At 34.6% G+C, this 7,438-nt stretch overlaps 1 non-coding gene and 1 pseudogene across 1 annotated transcript; one reads left to right on the top strand and one right to left on the bottom strand.

The window, feature by feature from the left end:
• Window positions 1-1,838: 1,838 nt before the first annotated feature.
• On the bottom strand, window positions 1,839-2,545 carry LOC145673892 (cytochrome c oxidase subunit 2 pseudogene; annotated as a pseudogene).
• Window positions 2,546-6,308: 3,763 nt separating this feature from the next.
• Window positions 6,309-6,717, top strand: LOC145674700 (small subunit ribosomal RNA). The gene has a single exon (XR_014129019.1). It is a non-coding gene; the product is annotated as a small subunit ribosomal RNA (ribosomal RNA).
• The last annotated feature ends 721 nt before the right edge of the window (window positions 6,718-7,438 follow it).

The raw sequence follows: 7,438 nt of genomic DNA, 5'->3' as shown, positions 1-7,438 counted from the left end.
AATAATAGTTAGTAAGCCGGTTGTTAAGACTGTATTAATTGCCTATTTCATTTAATGATCTTTTTGATTGGAAGTCAAATATACTATATATATTAAATAGGCTTAACCTCCTCATCAATAAATAGAGATGTAAAGGAATAATCATACTACATCCACAAAATGTCAATATCAAGCAGCGGCTTCAAATCCAAAGTGGTGAGTAGGAGAGAAATGTGATAAAAGGTGGCGTAATAAGCAAGTGGCTAGGAATGTGGAACCAATAATAACGTGGAGACCATGGAAGCCTGTTGCTATGAAAAATGTTGAGCCGTAAACAGCATCTGCGATGGTGAATGGTGCTTCATAATATTCGTATGCTTGTAGAGCAGTAAAATATAGGCCTAGGAGGATTGTAAGTAGTAGCCCTTGTGTGGCCTGGGTGTGGTTGCCCTCTATTAGTCTGTGATGAGCTCATGTTACGGTAACTCCTGAGGCCAGTAGAATTGCAGTATTAAGAAGGGGAATGTGTATTGGGTTAAATGGTACAATGCCTGCTGGAGGTCAGAAAGATCCAATTTCTACTGTTGGTGCTAATCTACTATGGAAGAAGGCTCAGAAGAATGAGACGAAAAAGAATACTTCAGAAATAATAAATAAAATTATGCCTCACCGAAGACCTAATGTAACTTGCATAGTGTGTAATCCTTGATATGTTCCTTCTCGAGTTACATCTCGTCATCATTGAATTATAGTTAGTAGTGTGATTAGTATGCCTAGGAAAAATAGAGAGGGGTCATATTGATGGAATCATTTAGTAAGTCCTGTAGTTGTAATTAAGGCGCCTAAGGCCCCAGTGAGCGGCCAAGGGCTTTGATCAACAAGGTGGTAAGGATGATTTTGTGGTGCTGACATAAGTAACTTCTCTTGAGTATAGTGTAACTAGAACTGCAAATACATATGATTGAATTACTGCGACGGCAGATTCTAATATTAGGAGGGCAATTTGTCCAATTATTAGTAGAGAGAGTATGGAGAGAGATAAAGAAGGGCCTGTATTACCTAGTAAGGTTAAGAGGAGATGTCCTGCGATTATGTTTGCTATTAATCGAACAGCTAAAGTTCCAGGCCGAATGATGTTGCTAATTATTTCAATACATACTATGAATGGTATGAGAGGGGTCGGGGTTCCAGAAGGAACGAGATGGGCAAATATGTGTTGGGTGTGATTGATTCAGCCATAGATTATGAAGCTTATTCAAAGAGGGAGGGCGAGAGTTAATGTGAAGGTTAGGTGACTAGAGCTAGTAAATACATAGGGAAATAGGCCTATAAAATTGTTAAACAAGATGAAGGAGAATAAAGAAATAAATAGGAAGGTTCTTCCTTGATAACTAGTAGGACCAAGAATAGTTTTGAATTCCTTATGGAGAGTTAAGGTAATTTTATTTCATAGAATGTTTGGTCGTCCTGGTAAGAATCAGAATGGGATTGGAATAATTAGAAGTCCAATTACTGTTCTAAGTCAGTTAAATGATATATTTATGATTGAAGTAGAGGGATCAAAGGTTGAAAAAAGGTTTGTTATCACTTTCAATTTATAGTTGATTTCTTAATATTGGTGTCACTTAAGGAAGGATCAGGGATATTTGAATTAAAATATATAATAGATGCAAATAGAAGGTAACATAAGGAAAATATAATAAATAAGATAAGTCATTTTAGGGGGGATATTTGTGGGATAGAAAAATACTATTGAGTAGTAATTTAAGCTTGACATGCTTACGTTATAATTTAACTAATTTTTCCATTGGAAGTAATTGTTATTTTACTATCTTTTGGTTTAAGAGACCATTGCTTACTTTCAGCCATCCAATGAAAGTTCTTGTATTATTTTTGTTATTCATTTAATGAATACTGAATGAGGGCAGGCTTCAACAACAATTGGTATGAAACTGTGATTTGCGCCACAGATTTCTGAACATTGACCAAAGAATAGACCTGTACGTGTAATGTTGGCTGCTACTTGATTTAAGCGTCCTGGAGTAGCATCCGCCTTAATACCAAAGGCGGGTATGGCCCATGAGTGAAGAACATCGGCGGCGGTAATTAGGATACGAATATCAATATTAATAGGTAATACAATACGATTGTCTACATCTAATAGACGAAATGAATTGGGATTTATTTCATTAATAGGAATTATGTAAGAATCAAATTCTGTTAAGGAGAAGTCAGAGTATTCATAACTTCAGTATCATTGATGCCCAATTGTTTTAAGAGTGATTGCTGGTTGATGAATTTCATCTAGTAGGTATAAGAGTCGTAAAGATGGGAGAGCAATGAAGATTAGCGTAATGGCAGGCAAGATTGTTCAAATAGTTTCTAGAGTTTGTCCTTCTAACAAATTGCGGTTAATATATGTGTTTGGTAGAAGGGAGGTTAGTAGATAACCTACAAGAACTGTAATTATGGTCACAATGAGTATTGTATGATCATGAAAAAATGTTATTTGTTCTATTACAGGGGATGCTGCATCTTGAAGACCTAGCTGATTTCAAATGGCCATTTCTAAGGAAGACAATTATTCTTATATTTGGGGCTTAGGCCCAATGCACTTATCTGCCACCTTAGAAGTTTGTTAGTAAGGGAAGTTCTGCATAACTATGTTCTGCAGGGGGCAGGTTTTGAAATCACTCTAGAGATGTTGTTTGTTGATCTGAAAAGATTACTGGTCGAGCTCTTGCGAAGGCTTCTCATATAATAATTACAAGTACTAAGACAGCGATGAAAGAGAGGAATGAGCCAATGCTTGATACTATATTTCATGTAGTATAAGCGTCTGGGTAATCTGAATATCGACGTGGTATTCCTCTTAGTCCTAAAAAATGTTGAGGGAAGAATGTGATATTTACTCCTATAAATATTACTAAGAATTGAATTTTTAGTCATGTGGGGTTTATTGTTGTTCCTCTAAATAAAGGAAATCAATGAATAAGTCCCGCTATGATAGCGAATACGGCACCTATGGATAGTACATAGTGAAAGTGTGCTACTACATAGTAAGTGTCGTGGAGAACAATATCTAAAGATGAGTTTGCTAGTACGACTCCTGTGAGACCACCTACGGTAAAAAGGAAAATGAAGCCTAAGGTTCATAAGATTGAAGGTGAATAAGTTATTTGTGCTCCATGAAGTGTGGCGATTCATCTAAATACCTTAATTCCTGTAGGAACAGCAATGATTATTGTGGCTGCAGTAAAGTAAGCGCGAGTGTCAACGTCTATGCCAACAGTGAACATATGGTGAGCCCATACAATAAATCCTAAGAATCCAATTGCTAGTATTGCATAAATTATTCCCAAAACACCGAAAGTTTCCTTTTTGCCACTTTCTTGGGTTACAATATGTGAAATTATACCGAATCCTGGAAGAATTAAAATGTAAACTTCAGGATGGCCGAAGAACCAGAATAGGTGTTGATATAGAATTGGATCTCCTCCTCCTGAAGGGTCAAAGAAGGAGGTATTAAGATTTCGATCAGTTAAGAGCATTGTAATAGCCCCTGCTAGCACGGGAAGGGATAAAAGAAGCAATACGGCAGTAATTACTACAGATCAAACAAATAATGGTATTCGTTCTAAGGTTATTCCGGGAGTTCGCATGTTAATTACAGTTGTAATGAAATTTACTGCACCAAGAATTGAGGATACACCAGCTAGATGGAGGGAGAAAATAGAAAGATCGACAGAGGCTCCGGCGTGAGCAATAGCTCTAGAAAGAGGGGGATATACAGTTCACCCTGTTCCCGCACCACTCTCTACAATTCTTCCTGTTAATAGTAGGGTTAGTGAGGGTGGTAGTAATCAGAATCTTATGTTGTTTAGACGAGGGAATGCTATATCAGGCGCCCCTAGTATTAAAGGTACTAATCAATTACCGAAGCCCCCAATTATAATTGGCATAACTATGAAGAAAATTATAATGAAAGCATGAGCAGTAACAATTACATTATAAATTTGATCATCACCAATTAGACTACCTGGCCGACCAAGTTCTGCTCGAATAAGAAGACTTAGTGATGTTCCTACTATTCCTGCTCAAGCCCCAAAAATTAAGTATATTGTACCAATATCTTTATGGTTTGTAGAAAATAATCATCGTTGCAAGTGAAATTAAATAGGGTGGCCGAAGCACTAGGCGATAGATTGTAAATTTATTTATGGTTAAATAAACCTCCTATTAGGTTTTATAGTCAATATTTATGATGTCGGACTGCAATTCCGGAGTAGTAGTTAATATACTAAGACCTAAAAGATCGCCTTTTATTTATAGCTTTGAAGGCCATTAGTTTTTTTAACTTAAAGTCTTGTTTAAAGGATGTTGACAGTTAGAGGTAAAATGATTATACCTCTTAATGAAGTAATAATGAATATTGATCTAATTGATGTTTCTTGATTTTTTTTTCACTAAAGATGTTCATGTTTGGTTATGGTGATTGATAATGAAAGCAGCATAGGCGATTCGTATATAATAGAAAATGGTAATTAGTGCTGTTAATACTATTAGGGTGAGGATAATAAATGATATTTGTTCGGCAGTTTTTATAATGATGATTCACTTGGGTAAGAATCCTAAGAATGGTGGGAGGCCACCTAAGGATAAAAGACTAGTAAAAATGGCTAATTTTGTTGTTACAACGATTTTATTAGAAAAGGTTTGGTTAATATGAAATATTTTGTTTATTGCGAAAAGAGTGACTGCTATTGCTGAGAGTAAGGCATAAAATAGGAAGTAGAGGGATCATGCTATATCACTTAGTAGTAGGGCTATAAGTATTCAGCCAGTGTGATTAATAGATGAGAATGCTATGATTTTACGTAGTGATGTTTGATTTAAGCCTCCAATTGAGCCTACTACTAAGGACAAGGCTAAGGTTAGGTAGATTAAATTTGTAGGTTTTAAGCTGTAAGAAAGTAGACCAAGGGGAGCCAGTTTTTGTCATGTTATTAAAATAATGCAGTCTATTCAAAGTATGGCTTCTATTACTTCAGGCATTCAGAAGTGGAGAGGGGCTGCACCTATTTTAAAAAGTAAGGAAATAGTGATTAAATAGTATGTAGTTTGCAGGCCCATGTAGAGTAAAATGATTGCTATTAAAAGTAAAGATCTTGCAATGGCTTGTACTAAGAAGTATTTTAAAGCAGATTCGGTGTGACGTTGATTATTGGTCTTTGAAATCAGGGGGATAAATGATAGGAGATTAATTTCAAGACCAATTCAAGTACCGAATCATGATGAGGAGGTTAGGGAAATAAGGGTTCCTAACACAAGTGTTCTAGAGAATAAAAGAGTCTTAGGATTAGTGAGCATTAGAAAAAGAAGAGTAATCTTCATATGCGGGGTATGAGCCCACTAGCTTATCTTAGCTTATCTTTCTACACCTTAGTGTAGGGTGCACGTTGATTTTTGATGTCAAAGGTGAAAGTTTAATTCTTTTAGGTGTAATAAGAGTATGTTGAAATACTTGATTTATCCTATCACGATAATCCTTTAATCAGGCATCTTATTATTTAATAATTATTTATAGTGGTATATGAGAATTTAAATAGATCAATATTGCGTTATGATAATTAAATTTAGAAAGATTATATATTAATAATAATTAAAACTTGAAAATCTATTAAATCCTCTTAATTAACCTGAGATACCGGCTAAAGGTATATTAATAAGCTTAACGTATCCAGTATATGCTAGTTTTTACAGCATATGTGTAAGGAGAAAATAAATATACTTGTATAGGATACAATTTTGTTTGAGGGGGGAAAAAAACAAAATTGTATCCTAGACAAGGGGAAAATAGGGTTTATTTAATACTAATTTTTATTAATTAGGTTAAATATATAATTAATAATTATTTATTTTAGCGTTATGAATTAACAGTAAAGTATTATCCTGGCTTTTCTTCTCTTGTTTAACTAGTTGTACATGTAACCTTTTGGGTAAGAAGTAAGCATTATTGATCTTAAAGTAAAATAATGAGGTATTATTAGTCGCAGTACTTGGTTTTGTTTATTAATTAATGTTTGAAGCAGTTAAGGTTTAAGAGACCCGGCGAAATTCGTGCCAGCCGCCGCGGTGAGACGAGGGGGTTGAAGGGAAGAATTGGTGATGGTTAAACTATAGTTATAAATTTAGATTGAAGGACTTGTTTTGTTTATTTTTAGGTGAAATTATTATTTAAAATAATGAGTTCTATGTTTGAAGCTATGAAATTATTTTTTAAACTAGGATTAGATACCCTATTATTTTTAATGTAAAATGTGATACCTGGGTAATAGTAGTTATGTTCTTGAAACTCAAAGGATTTGACGGTATTTTAGGCTGTTCAGAGGAATCTGTCCCGTAATCGACAATCCACGATATATTTTACTTACTGTTGTCAGCAGTTTGTATACCGCCGTAGTTGAAGGTATTAGGGAGAGGTTAAGGACCTTCATTACCTTTATTGAGGAAGACTTCAGGTCAAGGTGCAGCTTATCAGTAAGAGGAGATGGATTACAATAGAATGTTTATACGGATTTTATTGTGAAATTATTTAAATGAAGGTGGATTTGAATGTAATGTTAGTTATGTTACTATTATGAGTGTGGCTCTAAAATATGTACACATCGCCCGTCGCTCTAATTTGTTTAGGTGAGATAAGTCGTAACATAGTGGGTGTACCGGAAGGTGCGCCTAGATTGGATTAATAAATTAAATAACATTCAGCATTAAATAACATAAATTAATTAAATAACATTCAGCATTTGTTAGTCATTGATACTTGACTCATAGGAATAATCTACTCTCTATCACTCACTTCTGGCCAGTGACGATCTTTTAATTAAATAAAAGACCTTTCAATTTAATTAGTTTTGACTATACTGGAAATAACTATGACTATACTGAAAATACTGTCCCGGATTTTAGTGTTAATTTTTACAGTGCGTCTGGTTTTTAGTGTAGATTTTTATAGGGTATCCAGGTGTTTAGTCAGAAAGTTTGGAAGCCCAACATATACCTTAACACTTTCCCTTCCTTCCGTCTCGTAGAAACGATATTTTTTAATGTATTCTGCTTAAAAAAACAATATAAACTAAAGAAAGTAATAAAATTAAGTTGAAAATAAACAAAAGGAGAAAGGACAATCTAAAATCAGAGAATAAGTAATTATGAATTCATTGCATGATTTACATTAGTACTTGAACACTAACGTTATGAAATTGTTAATTTCTACTAGTTTTAAAAAGCGGTGTTCCAGAATTATCTTTCCAACTTTAACTGTGTATAATTCAGATACAAGGATAGACAGAATGGTGCGGTTTGTGACATAATGTTCACACACATACCTAAAGATTTACTGGCTATATATGGAGTTCAATGTGTGCGCCATCTGTAACACGCAAGATATCTAAGGGAT

This window comes from Thermobia domestica, chromosome 17, assembly GCF_964235325.1.
Source record: "Thermobia domestica chromosome 17, izTheDome1.hap1.1, whole genome shotgun sequence".
NCBI lineage: Eukaryota > Metazoa > Arthropoda > Insecta > Zygentoma > Lepismatidae > Thermobia > Thermobia domestica.
Note: the sequence above shows the minus strand (reverse complement) of the source record. Positions and strands in the feature narration are given on the sequence as shown.